Source organism: Cydia amplana, chromosome 21 (assembly GCF_948474715.1).
Source record: "Cydia amplana chromosome 21, ilCydAmpl1.1, whole genome shotgun sequence".
NCBI lineage: Eukaryota > Metazoa > Arthropoda > Insecta > Lepidoptera > Tortricidae > Cydia > Cydia amplana.
The window spans coordinates 9,859,148-9,875,693 of record NC_086089.1 but is presented as its reverse complement, the minus strand read 5'-3'; the positions used below and the strand labels follow the sequence as shown (position 1 = coordinate 9,875,693).

General features: G+C 37.1%; 1 protein-coding gene across 1 annotated transcript in view; it reads right to left on the bottom strand.

Annotated features, from left to right (window-relative positions):
- LOC134657934 (protein 4.1 homolog) overlaps positions 1-16,546 on the bottom strand; it is a 105,100-nt gene that overhangs the window by 60,991 nt on the left and 27,563 nt on the right. The window lies entirely within an intron of this gene.

Sequence of the window (16,546 nt, the reverse complement as noted above, 5' to 3'; positions counted from 1 at the left end):
ACGCAATACTAGCGTAATGAGTTATAAAGACGCTTTTATTCCCGTTGCTACGGATTTAACTTTTAATGGTCACTATATTTAGCCGGCCATTGAAACAGACGGGACTTCCTTATGTTGGCAAAACACCTACGTATTGGGACAGAATAAATAATACCTAGTACTAGGTACAGAAGATACACTCTCTAACAAAACGCGTCTATTGCGACAGATATGACCGCTAGGTGGCGCAAGCGCGAGCAGGCGTCCGTTCCGTAGCGGTGCGCGGCAACTACTATGGCTAGACACCAAAATTGGTGTGGGCCGCATGTACTTGTAGCGACGCGGGGAAATTGCGGAGTGAGCCACGTCTGGTATTGGGCCAAATATTCGTGTTACACAAACTTTCCTTCATAATCACATCACAAATAAGTGGCCGTGATAGGATTCGTCATTTTAACTCATTTACTAATTCATTCAATATTGCATTATCATGTACAGTCAAGTGTAAAACATGGGTACATATAAAATATGTCCCATAGTTCTTAATCCGCTGGCATAAGAGCTATGGGACATATTTATGAGTATGTATACGCTGAATTGTCAATGTCAGGCGACAATTGTCAGCGTGGTGAAAACAGTGGCCTGGATACCATATAAGTACATGAGCTTTCTCAATACATATGAATAACATCATCTATCAATGGAATAACAAAGAGTATGTTTATCTAAATGTAAACAATCTGAGTCAGTCCCATAAATAACCGTTATCTTACAGACAAAGGTTCAGGGGTTATAATTTACATATGTTATGATATGATAACGTTATTATTTTCAGATATGTAGCAGTTTCTGAGATATTTTAACTAAAAAACTGATGGATGGATGGATTTTTAGGAATATCCAAAGTCCAAAAGACCGTGCTGCCCTTATCCGAGGGTTAAAAGATCTTCATCTGGTTTTTGGTCCACTGTTGAGGGTGAGGGTCTTCTCACGCTACGTCTTTTAAACCGAACTTGGGTCAACTTTGTAAACTTCTTGAAGATTTCTCCATGCTAGCATGCTACGTCTTTCATAATTCCTCGACCTCTAGCCTAGCAGTCAAAAATTTCAAATTGAAGACTAACTTTTCCGTTGTATCACATCTTAGGTCATATACACATAAAGGTAAGCGGCATGGACACTTTACAAAACCGGCCAAGTGCGAGTCGAACTCGCGTTCCAAGGGTTCCGTAGTACATGAGAATGATAAAACTAAAAAAAATATATGATGTACATTACCATGTAAACTTCCACCGAAAATTGGTTTGAACGAGATCTAGTAAGTAGTTTTTTTTTATACGTCATAAATCGCCTAAATACGGAACCCTTCATGGGCGAGTCCGACTCGCACTTGGCCGCTTTTTTTCCTTTTGAGGTACGGAACACTAAAAACGACAAATTAGTATCATATTTACTTAGTTCAAATTCCGCTTCTGGCTTGAAAGGACCATCAATGACTGGCTAGAGTACTAGACTGAGTAGACAGTTAGGTGCACTAAGTTCGCAGGGCAGTTGATTGGGATCAACAGTCTATTATCGACGCGTCAATGACTCATCGGGCCCATTAACAGCCTCACTAGGGTTGTCACGATACGAATATTATCTAGTCGTTATGTAAGAGATAAGATAAGAGTGGAGTGAAAGATCAAATGGAGGTTCAATGCCATCGGAAAACATTTGAGCGGTGTTTACGTAACGGGTACAATAGTTTAATTTATAGCTAGGGATATAGGCAGAGAGACACAGGCGAGACGTGTCTACCGGAGATCTCTCCGCATACACATATGTGTCTTATTCCGGTTTAACATTACAGATTTGTCCGCCAGACACATCTGTACGCAATAACATGTAACCCAAGCTAATAACTACTAAGGATCTGGAGCCAGTGGGCTGCGATTCATTAAAATCGGTTTCTAAGCAAAATAGAGACATCTATTATCCCTACTGTGTTTCTTTCCATTAATTACATCAAAATTGTATAGCTCTCAACCATAGCGTTAGCGACAACGCCGACAACCTTAATCAACTTTGTAGGCGATAATATGTAATTAACTATTCCTCTATCTAAACACAGACACATCAGTAACTTTTGATGCCAGCCTAACCCGATTTGCAATCAATTTGCAACCCCGTTTGCAGCCCTAGCAACGCCATGTGCAGCGGTGTCAACCCTATTGGCTAGGCAATAAGTCAGAGTATGAAGTGATGTATCTATACGTTACATAGTTAGGGTTTCCGGTGCCAGACTAATGATATTTGGAAACAATTTATCGAAGCGTTCGGTAGCTGTGTTGAGCGATAGTTAAATTCTAAATTGACTATCGCCGTGTATGGAGTAATTAGTTTATTCAACGAGAGAGGAGGTAATTATGTGATGAGGTTTGAAGCTCATAGTTACATAACATGTATCTTCATTCACTGTTCGCAGAAAGATAATTAAGTACAGTCACCTGCAATAATATGTTACACAACGAAGGCCGCAAAAATATCTGACACGAACTTGTTTGTAGAGCCATAAGAGCGTGTCACATATTTTTGCGGCCTTCGAAGAGTAACATATGATTGCAGGTGACTGTACATGATATAATCATATCCGTGGAAGTATAAAACAGTACGCGTAATTCAAGTGAAATGGAGACATCTCGGAGACAGAAATTATGCTTGATTGGCTTTAGTTTTTTCTCATTAAAATTTTCAAGCCAGAGTATGTTGGCCCTAATGGAGTAGTAAAACGAGTAATAAAACTTTTACTGGTGATAATGGGTCGGCAGCAAAAGACTGGGACTGGCCTTGGATGGCTAAATGACCAACGGGTGAAGTCATCTGCCATTGAAATACTTCAATATTGAAACTGAAATAAATGTCATATACTCAGAAGAAAAAAGAAAGCCTGGGGCACTGGAGGCCTTGGTCACTTTTTCTGAGTATATGACATTTATTTCAGTTTATAATTTAATATCTGGGAGACCGAGCTTTGCTCGGAAAACATAAAAACTCAAAAAATGCGTGTTTTTCCAGAGATAAGACCTAGATCGATTTCCCCCCTAACCCTCATATAGTATAATTTGATCGAAATCCTTAGAGCCGTTCCCGAGATATAAAATTAATAAACAAGAATTACTCGTTTAAAGGTATAATATAGATTAGAAAGATATAGTAGTGTTTCTACTTAAAAAAATTTTTTTTCTGTAAATAATTTAGTTTGTTTGAATACTTCTAAGACTTCAATGTTTGCCGACTGATACGACCGAATGGAACCGTCTCGACACTTTCTCGATGAAGCCCGACTGTCTGGCACCGCATTTTTACGACTTAAGGTTAAGACGAAAGTAGACACCGTATTAACTGAAGGCATAACTATTTTACTGTAAACCTATACTACAATTCGTTTTTTTAGCATTAGAAAAAAGGTAAACAATCACAAAAACACTTTTGAAAAATAAGTCACGGCAAATATGGAACAACTATGAATCATATGCGATTATTTACATTCTTTTGCTTTCATAAGAAATAGTTACTGATTGTTATAAGGGGCTGTTCATAAATTACGTCATCTATTTTTGACGATTTTTATTACGACATCTATTTTTGACGACCCCCCCTCCTCTAAAATCATCCAAAAATCATGCTTCTAATGACCCCGTTTCCTCCTATGTCATGCTACCATCATCCGATATCCAGACCCCCGCCTAATTCGAAATGACGTCATTTATGAATAGCCCCTAAAGCGTATTTCAATTAAAAGACGTGAAGATCGGTTAGTCTTTTTCTAATGCTAAAGAGAACTATAGTGGTCCGTCTATGCTAACTGTGCACTGACTTGAACATGACAAAGTGATAGAATGACATATTTTCATAAAAAAATGTACATTAATAATGACATACCAAAATTTGTCATTTCAAAAGGTATGCAGAGTTAACTTGGACCTACTCTAGTTCGCCCCTAGACCTCGCCGCATGTATACATTCTGATCCCTCAAACACTACCCCTGAGGTAAATCCTCAAGTTTGAACTTAAAAATTGTATTTAACTATTTATTCTTTTCATAAATATGAACTTTCTTTTCATAAAAAGCACTGGTGGCCTAGCGGTAAGAAAGAGCGTGCGACTTGCAATCCGGAGGTCGCGGGTTCGGACCCCGGCTCGTACCAATGAGTTTTTCGGAACTTATGTACGAAATATCATTTGATATTTACCAGTCGCTTTTCGGTGAAGGAAAACATCGTGAGAAAACCGGACTAATCCCAATAAGGGCCTAGTTTACCCTCTGGGTTGGAAGGTCAGATGGCAGTCGCTTTCGTAAAAACTAGTGCCCATGCCAATTACTGGGATTAGTTGCCAAGCGGACCCCAGGCTCCCATGAGCCGTGGCATAATGCCGGGACAAAGCGAGGAAGATGATAAAATATGAACTGTTACGTCTCTGTCAAATTTCACGATCATGACCTTTGTATTTACTATTAGGCTGATGTTAAAGATGGACTACTCTATACTTTAACTCTGGCAGGGTTTCGTAGCAACAGTCAAAGCCCAGTAGCAGGGCCGGGTATAAAAATATCCGCCCGCAGTTATGATGTCGTTATTGTGTCATCGCGCGGCCGGCCCGTTCAACTCTCTCATGTACCTTGTATTACTTTGAGTGATTTTGTACAAGTATTAGTCTCCTTGAAAAGAAATGTTGACAATAAAATTCGCGCTCGACTTGGCGGGGGCACTGCCGTGCCCCCAGATTTCGTACAAAATTGAATTTTGAAACAGAAACCTGTTTCGTCATACGGTGCCCTAAACAAATGGAATGCGAACCCGAATAAAAAGGTTTACAATGCATGCATGGGACATAAACAATTAATGACACGCCATTACCGTACCGTGACGGAATGTTGGCCGCCTCTGACCCTAAATAGTCAGGCTGTATCACACATTTGTGAACTATAGGAACTTGAATCTTATATCAATGTGGCAAGATTAGGAATCCAATGGCATGTGAGTACGAAATGCGAGCTTGCGAAAATAATCGGCGATACAAATCCGTCATCAAAAATTCATAGCGTTGTTCAGTTCATACATGGGATTTTAAACCTTGATAGCGTGCAGTAAGGTCCATTTTAACATGCCTTTGTTAGTATTGATGGCTGCATTCAAAATTTTGACGTTCTCGTATTTAACATTGTAATGAGGTGCGGATCGTTTTTATCGGTTCTTTGTGTGGTTTCACTTCGCGTTTAGCGTGTCACATGAAGAGGATAGAATAGTGTCTTCCATCGGAAAAGTGGAGGGCGAAAGAGGCTAAAAAATTTCAACTGCCTAGCTATCACGGTTCATGGGATACAGCCTGGTGACAGACGGACGGACGGACGGACAGCGGAGTCTTAACCCCACTGATTACCAGTCCGCCGGACGATATCGGCCTGTCAGTTGTTCGGAGCTGTCAACTTTTTGTTCTAACAGTGGGCCCCATTAGTAATAAGCTCCCCTTTTACCCTTTGGGTACGGAACCCTAAAGAGCAGCCTTGCAATGACCAATAGAGCGTTACGGACCTTCAATCAGTTCAATTTATCGAGCCCTTTTTTATTTCTCAACAATGGAGGACACAACTGTGACCCCTGTTTGTCAATTGAAAGGAATGCCCTAATAAGACGTAGTTTAGAATTTATCAATTGAAAATAAAAACGCTGATTGGTTCTGTTATGGGCAATGTACAGTCAGCAGCAATAGTAGCTAAGCGGGCGAGGTGTTCAAAATAATCTTGACGCGACTTTATTCTTAAGACTTAAGAGAATAAGAGCGCGTCAAGGTAATTATGAAAACCTCGCCCGCTTAGGAACTTCTGCTGCTGACTGTACAGTCAAAAGCAGAAACGGCTAAGCAGACTAGAACCCGTACCATGAGTCACTGACAGTGTCAAAACTGACATATACGCTATCGAGAACGTAATTTACTTTCTATACATCTCGTTCGCACTAATATGCGAGTACGAGCGAGATGTATAGAAAGTAAATTACGTTCTCGATAGCGTTTATGTCAGTGCCAAACTGTACGATTACCATCAGTTTGTCACTGACATAAACGCCGTCGAGAACGTAATTTACTTTCTATACATCTCGCTCGCACTCGCATATTAGTGCAAACGGGATGTATAGAAAGTAAATTACGTTCTCGACGGCGTTTATGTCAGTGACAAACTGATGGTAACCGTACTGATGGTAGCCGTATAGGTGTTCTTAGGTGTTCATAACGATATGCATCTTAAGCTAATTAAAAAAAAAATTTAAAAAAAAATAAAAATCATTTATTTCGGACCACAAAAAATCCATAATATGTTAGTCGAACATGTACATGCAGGAGCTTGTAAATTAGACTATGTTAGTATTTAAAATTAACTTATTACCCTATCTACCTACTACATTTCATAGGGAGCTAAGGAACGGTGCAGGTTCGACCAGTGCTGCATATAGCTACTATCGAGCCTACCCGCTATCACACTCAGGATACTGTTGCTACTGTCAAGCACTCTGCGACGCGTCGCGGCGGTTCTGGCCTCGAATGTCCAATTTTCCAAATGTCCAGTCCCCGTGCGTCCAATTCCTTGAACGACCAATCCCCGTATGTCTAATTACCTGAACGTCCAATCCCCGTATGTCCAATTCCTTGAATGCCTCCTCCTCGTACGTCCAATTACCCGAATGTCTAATATCTGATTCCCTGTACGTCCAATCTTTGTATGTCTAATGACCCAATTGACCGTTTCGTCTGTGATGAAACATCAGAACCCGGCTGGACGTCTAGTAGAGTAACAAATAGTCCGTTTGCCTACGAAATTCGCCACATATTGTTGGCCTACTATTCAGGTGACACTAAAAACCGTTTATTTACGAAATTGTAGAAAATTAAGAAATAAAATATTTTTACGAAAATAAAACATGGCTTTTAACTTTATTTTCTGAATTTTTATAATAAGTAGATGCATTTTTTCAAAGCATTGATATAGAATAAGAGAACAGGATACACAATCGGCCCAAAAAAGTGGGGCCCAGCTGCCCGGGCAGCTTACTGTCGCATTATTTTGTGGCATGGCTCAAACTGATACGAAAATATTGCTGTGTATAGAATCACATATCAAGCAGACGCACTAATAATAGTTATACCTGCATATATTAATAGGTAAGAGTCGTACCCGACATGCAATTCTTATCGCTATTCTAATGATCAGTAAGATAAAAAGTAAGTTAAATGAGTGGTAAATTTACATTTCCATGAACGCATAAGACCGTGAAGTACCGTAAAATGGGGTGAGTAGGGTCAAAACTGAAATTCAAACCTCGATAACATTTTATTTTTACATATGAAAACTGAATGGTGTATATAATAAGTGTTCCGGACGTTTGTATTTTAGTTTTTATTTTATTTTGGGTAGTTCCATTTCATAACTTTGGCGATAAAGAGGAAAACCCACCTCACCCCGTAGTGCCTCGTATTTGGGGTTAGAGGGGTTTTCATACAAAGGTGATTTTGGAAGATTGTTGGATCGATGTTTTTTTATTATGCGTATTACTATAGCTCCATTTTAAATTGGAATACATTATTTTTGTAGCAGTAGCCTTAAAATCCCTTCTCACCCCCCTCTCAAACCTTCTCTCCCCATCCATAACCCACCTCTCCCCGCGAAACCTACTCACCCCGTTTTACGGTAAGTAAAATAAAGGTATCAACTAAAAAGGTATCCGTTGGTAATGGGTACACAAATGAATAAAATTCAATACTATGTATATTTTTGAAACGGTACCGTTAGAGTAGTTTCGCACTACGTCCGATCCGACTCCGTGAAACCCAGTACCCGTTGTTGTAGCCGTAGATCTATTTCCATGGTGATATGGACATTCCGGGAATTGGACCTTCGAGCAAATGTACATTCCGGGAATTGGACCTTTGAGCAAATGGACATTCCGGGAATTGGACCTTCGAGCAAATGGACATTCGGGAAATTAGACATTCGAGGAAAATGGACATTTAAGGAATTGGACATTCGAGGCCAGAACCGCGGCGGTTCTGGCCTCGAATGTCCAATTTTCCAAATGTCCGGCCAGAACCGTCGCGGCTGCACGCTTTCTTATTGTAGCAGAGAAACTGTCTACCTGCGCGTCCGCGAACATGCCTGACGCGCTGCAGAAGTGTGGCAGACGCAACAGCACCCTGAAGGCGTTGTAAAATGTTGTTGAATTTTGAACGCCTCGACGGCTTAGCTTCTTATACTGCTGTATTGAATGTATGTAGGTTCGCAATGCAATAACCAGACCTATAAGTACCTTACAGTAATTACAACTTACAGTTTCAGTTTTTAAAGATAAAGATCTTGGCACGGAAAGCTATACCTGCAAAAAATAAAACAAGATAAGTGAAAAATCGCTAAAATCCTTCCTATTCCTATCATACTTAAAAAAGCTATCATCAAAGCCAGTTAGCACCCAAGTCACAAATATTATTTACTAGCTGTTGCCCGCGACTTCGTACGCGTGGATTTGTATATTGGTGGTTATAAATTCTACATTAGCTTAGAACATTATGCAGCAAAAGATAGCAGTAGGGACGGTTAATCATTTGTTAATTATTATACAACGCATAAGATTTGTCTTTCACAACCTGGCTACGAAGTTTCAAGCCCCTAACTGAATAAAATTGTTCTCGATAATCTCGATATAATCTCTCTCAACCCCCAGAAGATTTTCAAGTCCACTATTTAATAAAACCTACTACCTAACTACCTATTTACGAAGTTTGAAGTTCCTAGCTTTAAATAAAATTTGAACCCTCTACCAACTCTCAACCCCTGTTTAAACTTTTAGGGGATGAATTTTTAAAAACGCTGAGATTACTTTTCTTGTATTGTAATAATATGCCTTTATACAACGATTCAAGTCCCGCACTCCAATAAATATTTGGGTTCCATACAAATTTTCGACCCCCTTCACCACCTTGGGGGATGAATTATCAAAGACTCTGAAATTAGTTTTCTTTTCTCTCAATAAAATACCTTTTTACGAAGCTTCAAGTTCCTAGCTGTAAATAAAATTATAACCTATACAATCTTTCAACCCCTTTTTAACCCTGTTATGGGATGAATTTTTAAAAACGCTGAAATAAGTTTTCTTGTGTTCTAATACTATGGCTTTATACAAAGATTTAAGTCTCGCACTCTCAAAAATATTTGATCTCCATACAAACTTTCAACCCCTTTTTCACCTCCTCGGGGGATAAATTTTTAAAAACGCTGAATAGGTTTTTTTGTTTTTTAATAAAACACCTTTTTACGAAGTTTCAAGTTCCTAGCTTTAAATAAAATTTGAACCCTATACAAACTTTCAACCCCTTTTGGACCCTTATAGGGTATGAATTTTTGAAAACGCTGAAATTACTTTTATCGTATTCTAATAATATGTCATTATACAAAGATTCAAGTCCCGTACTTACAAAAAATATTGACCTCCATACAAATTTTCAACCCCTTTTTCACCACCTTAAATGTTGAATTTTGAAAAACGCTAACATTAGTTTTCTTCTCTTTTAATGAAATAACTTTTTACGAAGTTACAAATTCGTAGCTTAAAATAAAATTTAAACCCTATACAATCTTTCAACCCCTTTATAACCCTTTTAAGGGATGAATTTTTGAAAACGCTGATATTACTTTTCTTGATAATTAATAATATGGTTTTATACAAAGATTCAAGTACCGCACTCTAAAAAATATTTGATCTCCGTACAAACTTTCAATCCCTTTTTCACCACCTCGGGGGATGAATTTTTAAAAACACTGAAATTTGTTTTGTTGTTTTTTAATTTAATACCTTTTTGCGAAGTTTCAAGGTCCTAGCTTAAAATAAAATTTGCACCCCAAGACAAAGTTTCATCCCCTTTTTTACCCCCTTAGGGGTTGAAGTTCCTAAAACGTCGCAATTCCTTTTTTTTGCAATCGGCTATTATGCCTTTCTAAAAAGTTTTAAAGCATTTGTAATGGATTCAAACTTTCAACCCCTTTTTAACCCTGTTCGGGGATGAATTTTTAAAAACGCTGAAATTACTTTTCCTGTCTTATAATAATATACTCATATACAAAGTTTAAAGTCACACACTCACAAAAATATTTGATCTCCATACAAACTTTCAACCTCTTTTTCACCACCTTGGGGGATGAATTTTCGAAAACGCTGAAATTAGTTTTCTTATTTTTTAATATAATACATTTTTACAAAGTTTCAAATTCCTAGCTTGAAATAAATCTTGAACCCCATACAACCTTTCATCCCCTTTTTAACCCTTTTAAGGGATGAATTTTTAAAAACGCTGAAATTACTTTTCTTGAGTTTTAATAATATGGCTTTATACAAAGACTCAAGTCCCGCACTCTCAATAATATTTGATCTCCATACAAACTTTCAACCCCTTTTTCACCACCTCGGGGGATGAATTTTTACAAACACTGAAATTAGTTTTCTTGTTTTTTAATTTAACACCTTTTTGCAAAGTTTCAAAGTCCTAGCTTAAAATAAAATTTGCACCCCAAGACAAAGTTTCATCCCCTTTTTACCCCTTAGGGGTTGAATTTCCTAAAACGTCGCAATTACTTTTTTTTGTAATCGGCTATTATGCCTTTCTAAGAAGTTTCAAAGCATTTGTAATGGATTCAAACTTTCAACCCCTTTTTATCCCATCCCATAACAGGGTGTTAGGGGATGAATTTTCAAAAACGCTGAAATTACTTTTCCTGTCTTATAATAATATACCCATATACAAAGTTTAAAGTCACACACTCACAAAAATATTTGTGCTCCATACAAACTTTCAACCCCTTTTTCACCACCTTGGGGGATGAATTTTCGAAAACGCTGAAATCAGTTTTCTTATTTTTTAATTTAATATATTTTTGCAAAGTTTCAAGTTCCTACCTTAAAATAAAATCTGAACCCTATACGAACTTTCAACCCCTTTTTAACCCTGTTAGGGGATGAATTTTACAAAACGCTGAAATTACTTTTCCTGTCTTCTAATAATATCCCCAAATAAAAAGATTCAAGTCCCGCGCTCGAAAAAATGTTTGATATCCATACAAACTTTCAACCCCTTTTCCACCACCTTAGGGGATGAATTTTCAAAAACGCTGAAATTAGTTTTCTTGTACTTTAATTTAATAGCGTTTTGCAAAGTTTCATGTTCCTAGATTAAAATAAAATTTGCACCCTATGACGAACTTTCATCCCCTTTTTAACCCCCTTAGGGGTTGAATTTCCAAAAATGTTGCAATTCCTTTTTTTTTTGTAATCGGCTATTATGCCTTTCTAAGAAGTTTCAAAGCATTTGTAATGGATTCAAATTTTCAACCCCTTTTTAACCCTGTTGGGGGATGAATTTTCAAAAACGCTGAAATTACTTTTCCCGTCATATAATAATATCCCCATATACAAAGTTTCAAGTCCCACACTCACAAAAATATTTAATCTCCATAGAAACTTTTAACCCCTTTTTCACCACCTTGGGGGATAAATTTTCAAAAACGCTGAAATTAGTTTTCTTGTTTTTTAATATAATACATTTTTACAAAGTTTACAATTCCTAGCTTAAAATAAAACTTGTACCCCATACAACCTTTCATCCCCTTTTTAACCCCCTTAGGGGTTGAATTTTTCAAAATCGCTTCTTAGCTCTTGTACACTTTATAAATTCAACCTAGTGTGCAAATTTCAACCTTCTAGCATTTGTAGTTTCGGCTCTGCGTTGATGAGTCAGTCAGTCAGTCAGTCAGTCAGTCAGTCAATCAGTCAGGACACGTGCATTTATATATATAGATTTTATTTACAATAATTGGTTATAATACTTATAATTATTAATTATGTTCAATCGTTTAATTATGTTCAGGATCCAAAAACAATAGACCTTATTACCTATAGTACAGCGATTAGCATAGAATTACTACGAAATTAGCCTCCATAATGACTAAATTCTAAAGGTAATTTCTTTGACGACTTACAAATTCAAATGGAAATAAATTTATTCATTAATTCTAATCTGAATTGATTTAAGGTTGAAAAAAGTTTTCTTTCAGGCAAACAGACCTGAATAGAATAATGTAGGTGAAAATCATTTAGATAAATCTTATCTATCATAATATTCATAATTTCTGATTCGATAACATTTTTATTGATGATTGATTTTGGCAAAATCAAAATTTGTCATCTGGCAGTGGCTCAGCCTCCCGCGGATATCGAAAATCTAAATTTCGTTAGAGTTAGACCGAGATAACTCTGCAACGATTTTGATAGCACAGACTGTGCAAGTGTTAAGTTTGACGTTTAAAATTGTTTCTTGTACAGTCGACGTCAAATATATGTTTACACTTTCGGACCTCACTCCTTTGTAATAAGACGAAAAATGTAAACATATCTTTGACATCGACTGTCCAATAATATGTCACTCTTCAAATGCCGCAAAAATATGTAACACGCTCTTATGGCTCTACAAATAAGGTCGTGTCAGATATTTTTGCGGTCTTCGTTGTGTATAATATTATTAGCAGGTACACATCACATTACATCACATTAGCAGGGTTCTTTATCAATTCTCATCTACTCAAAGGTTAACTGGAAGAAATCCCTTAAAGGGATAAGTTCGCCTTTGTACTGCCTATCCTGTGCCATAAATTTGTGTTTTGTGTTTTGTACAATAAAGAGTTTATACATACATACATACATGTTTAGAACCATAAAACGGTTTTCCTGTTGAGGCTGTAGATTTTGAAATAAACAATCGCATAATTGCTAATTAGTCGAGCAAGAACAAACAACGAATCCTGCCATTATAACTCGCATTGCACTGTACTAACAATACATATCTACTCGTAGTCTCGTATAAAAAATACAATAAATACAAGAGAAACTAAAGTTCAATAGACCCTTTCGGCTAAGCCTTGCAATCCGCAAAAACACACAACCGGTCGTGCGTATTTATTGCCAAATACCACGACTGATTCGCGAAGTCCGAATTTTTTGATCAAGTCATGGTGAGTTAAGAACTTTAAGAAGGCTTGAATGTATGAAGCTGATATAATATAACCTTCTACTAGAAAATCACTGCAAAACTTCTTTATCAACCGCCTGAGATAAGTGGTACAGTACTGAGGTTGACATGCTAAATACGAACGTTTCCGAGAAAATACGATGGCAAAGGATTATGCACTACATCTGTAGGTATATACCTGTATGTGGATGGATTTTGAATTCGGTCGGGTTGTGTTTGGAGTTCTGAATGGGCGGTTAGATACGTTACGTTTGAATCGCGCCGTTTTTTGCTGTACCATTGTTTCTAAACTTGTTGAGTGCATTTTTGCGGTGGTGTAGTGTTTTTATAGGTTATAAAAACGTGAATGTCATTAAAAAGTCTGGAGGACGGCTGCATGGTCAGTAAACAGACATTTGCATTAACAAATTATTCATTTATCTATGTTATTTTGTTATTTATCATCATTTTATTTTATCAAACAAATCTCTCCGATAACCGTCATCAAAATTTTCCTGCAATCTAGACCAGATCGATGTACAAATTGTTTTTTGAAGTGAAAACTTCTTTAGCGGCGCTGGACACTTTTTGAGGTGGGGAAAAAATGATAAACTCGAGACAGCGTAAGGCGATCACGTGACCGTAAGGGGCGTAGGGTTTAGATGGCCACACATAATTTAGATGGCATTTAAATCAATAAAGAAAAACTCAATGTTATTTGACATTTATGTTGCGGACTCCCTTTCAAGACTCTTTACCTATGTTCAAATAATGACGTTGTCATGGCAGTATGTAAATAAACATGTCAATGAAAAAGTGTGATCTTATTTTAGAATGATAATAATATAAGTATAATAAATAAATAGAATACCTCCGCTAAACGTATGTATCGTGTTACCGGGCGTCGGTAACATAGTGAGGTGAGTTTTCACTCCTATCGGCACTCCCGGAGTGCAACCGTTGTTGCTTGTTTCATAATTTCGGGGTGAACACATAGTTAAAGTTGAGAAACTTTATATAGTATATTCCCATCGTAAATTTTTGCAGGTCATTAAACAACAACTTGTATAGCGAAGCGGCCTATGTGCTCAATAATATCTGAACAAAGCCTCTATCGTCAAGAAGTTAAAATTCAAGTACAGGTATTTTATAGCATCTTGTCCGCTCCGCTACATCTGACAGCTTGTAACGCCAGTTAATTACAAATATAAGATTTGAGTCAACGTATAGCGGTACATCTCTTTATACCTGTGTATAAAGAGGACATGGAGAAATAGCAACAAATCGCACAGTTTAAAGCCACCGGCCAAACTCGCTGCAGGCGGAACCGGTTGGCGACGCCTGTATTTAGGTACGATGATGTCAGCCAACCGGCGCGGGATGCACAGCGTTTAAGCTATTCTCAAAGTGTACCGTAAAAAATATGTTTGAGAATAATAGGGAACCTAGTACTGACCCTTGTGGCACACCAAATAAATGTTTAAGAGTATAAATGGTAGGGATCCTAGTGTTGATCCTTGCAGAACACTAGGGTAGAGCATAAACCGTAGCGATAGGAGTATCGTCATTTGCCATACACCGAAATAAACAATATTTATAAGGGTCCTTGTACCGAAGTAACATATAAAAGTAGGAATAGTAGGGATCCGTCAATGACTTATAGTTATAAATTATGACGAAGATGATGGAAACGTGATGGAAACCTATATTTCAAATGGGATCAGTTATACAGATGTACAAACGTGTAATGATATAACATTCCCATATCAAATGACGTTATTCAGAAACGTTTTGTCAAATGTAACTGTTGATAACCTGTCCCGCGTCTCGCATTTTGTATTAATTAGAAAGAGATAAAATCTAACAGACGTTTGCTAAGTTTTATAAGTGGAAACCTAATTTGTTTTTTGGTACCTAAAATCAAATTTAAGTTGGCTTGTGGAAAAAGGGGTCGTCAGAAAAGTTTGGGAATCGCTATTCTAAAGGATATTTCAAACAAACCAAGACACTGTTAACGAACAGATTTTAAACCTTATAGAGAGGAGATAAGGGTCTAATAAAAGTCGTACAAGTGTCGACAGGTCGACACTGATATCTTGTAGTTTTTCAATAAAAGTTCCAAATGTCAACAAGATCATGTTTTAAATGGTTTCTTATCGGACAAACAGCAACCTGTCCATCGGTGGACCTTATGCCTTTTGTAATAAGGTTTACGAACTGTCAGTACTAACTGTCAGTACACTTGGAAAATTTTTCGGAATGTTACGGTGATGAAAAACATAATATATAGAGTTTTTAGAGCGATAAGGAAATCTTCATGATCATCAAAAGTATCATTTATAGTCCGACAAGAAATTGTAGAGAATAAATGAGGGCGCCACTTCCTACGTTAGTGTCACATTTTTGACGTAAAATGCGTAAAACATGGCAACAATTTAGTATGGAATTTTTTTAGTTCCATTTTATTTAATTTCTACTATTTTATGTCGCACTATAACTGGACCACATCAAGTTTAGGGAGAGAGGGTCAAAGGAAAATTTTATATTTAGACTAGAAAAGCTATCGGATAATATTATCTTTTACCCAAGTCGAACTAAAAATGAACTCAATTTTTTTACTAAGTTTAAACAGTTCTTTAAAACGTATAGAAAGTTTTTAAGTACAGTACAGCAATACATTAGTGCGATTTCGAAAACCACCATATAATTTGTAACATCTGATTTACCATTGTCCACAATTTTCTCACTGTTTTGAGGTTTTGAAGGTTCAGAACTAGAACACCGATACTTTCATTATTATGATGGACACTTTCATTCTCAAGTGCGTTGTGTAACGGGATAGTAATTTGTAGCAATTGACATCATAAATCACGACTAAATGTGATGACCTCTGGCCCCAATTTCACCACGCCGACATTTGTCAGTGACATATGTCGGGTGACAATTGTCAAGTGACAGGTGACAAGTGACAACTTCGTAAACTGTTTTTGTATAGAAGTGCTTATAAACATGACAGGCATTTAGTTACAATTGTCCAATTGACAATGATTTGGTGAAACAAGAGTAGTTTTTATAAGTCGACATATTTGTGAATTTGTCGGTAATTCTTGACATGAGATCGGAGCTGTGTCAGGCTTGGGTGACAATTGTAGTGTTTTCGTTGTTAGCAAACCCCGTTATCATCGTTGCAGTTCATTGAAAATAAACGTTCGCAAAACTGTGTACCCTAATTTCGCCTTTAGGGTACAAATAAAAATCGCTTTAAATCGCTTTTAAATTCTTCTTAACTAGCATTAAATCATAATTCCATTATAAATTGTAATTGTTGCCTATGAAGGCGTTTAGTAATTCAACATTTAGGATTTGGAATAAGTCTCAGTATAGTTTTCATAATAAAAAAATATATATAATGCGAAGTTGGGGACCGGTAGCGAAATTAGGTATGTTTAGATAGGTATTGTAAGTTAAATTTCCGACATGATT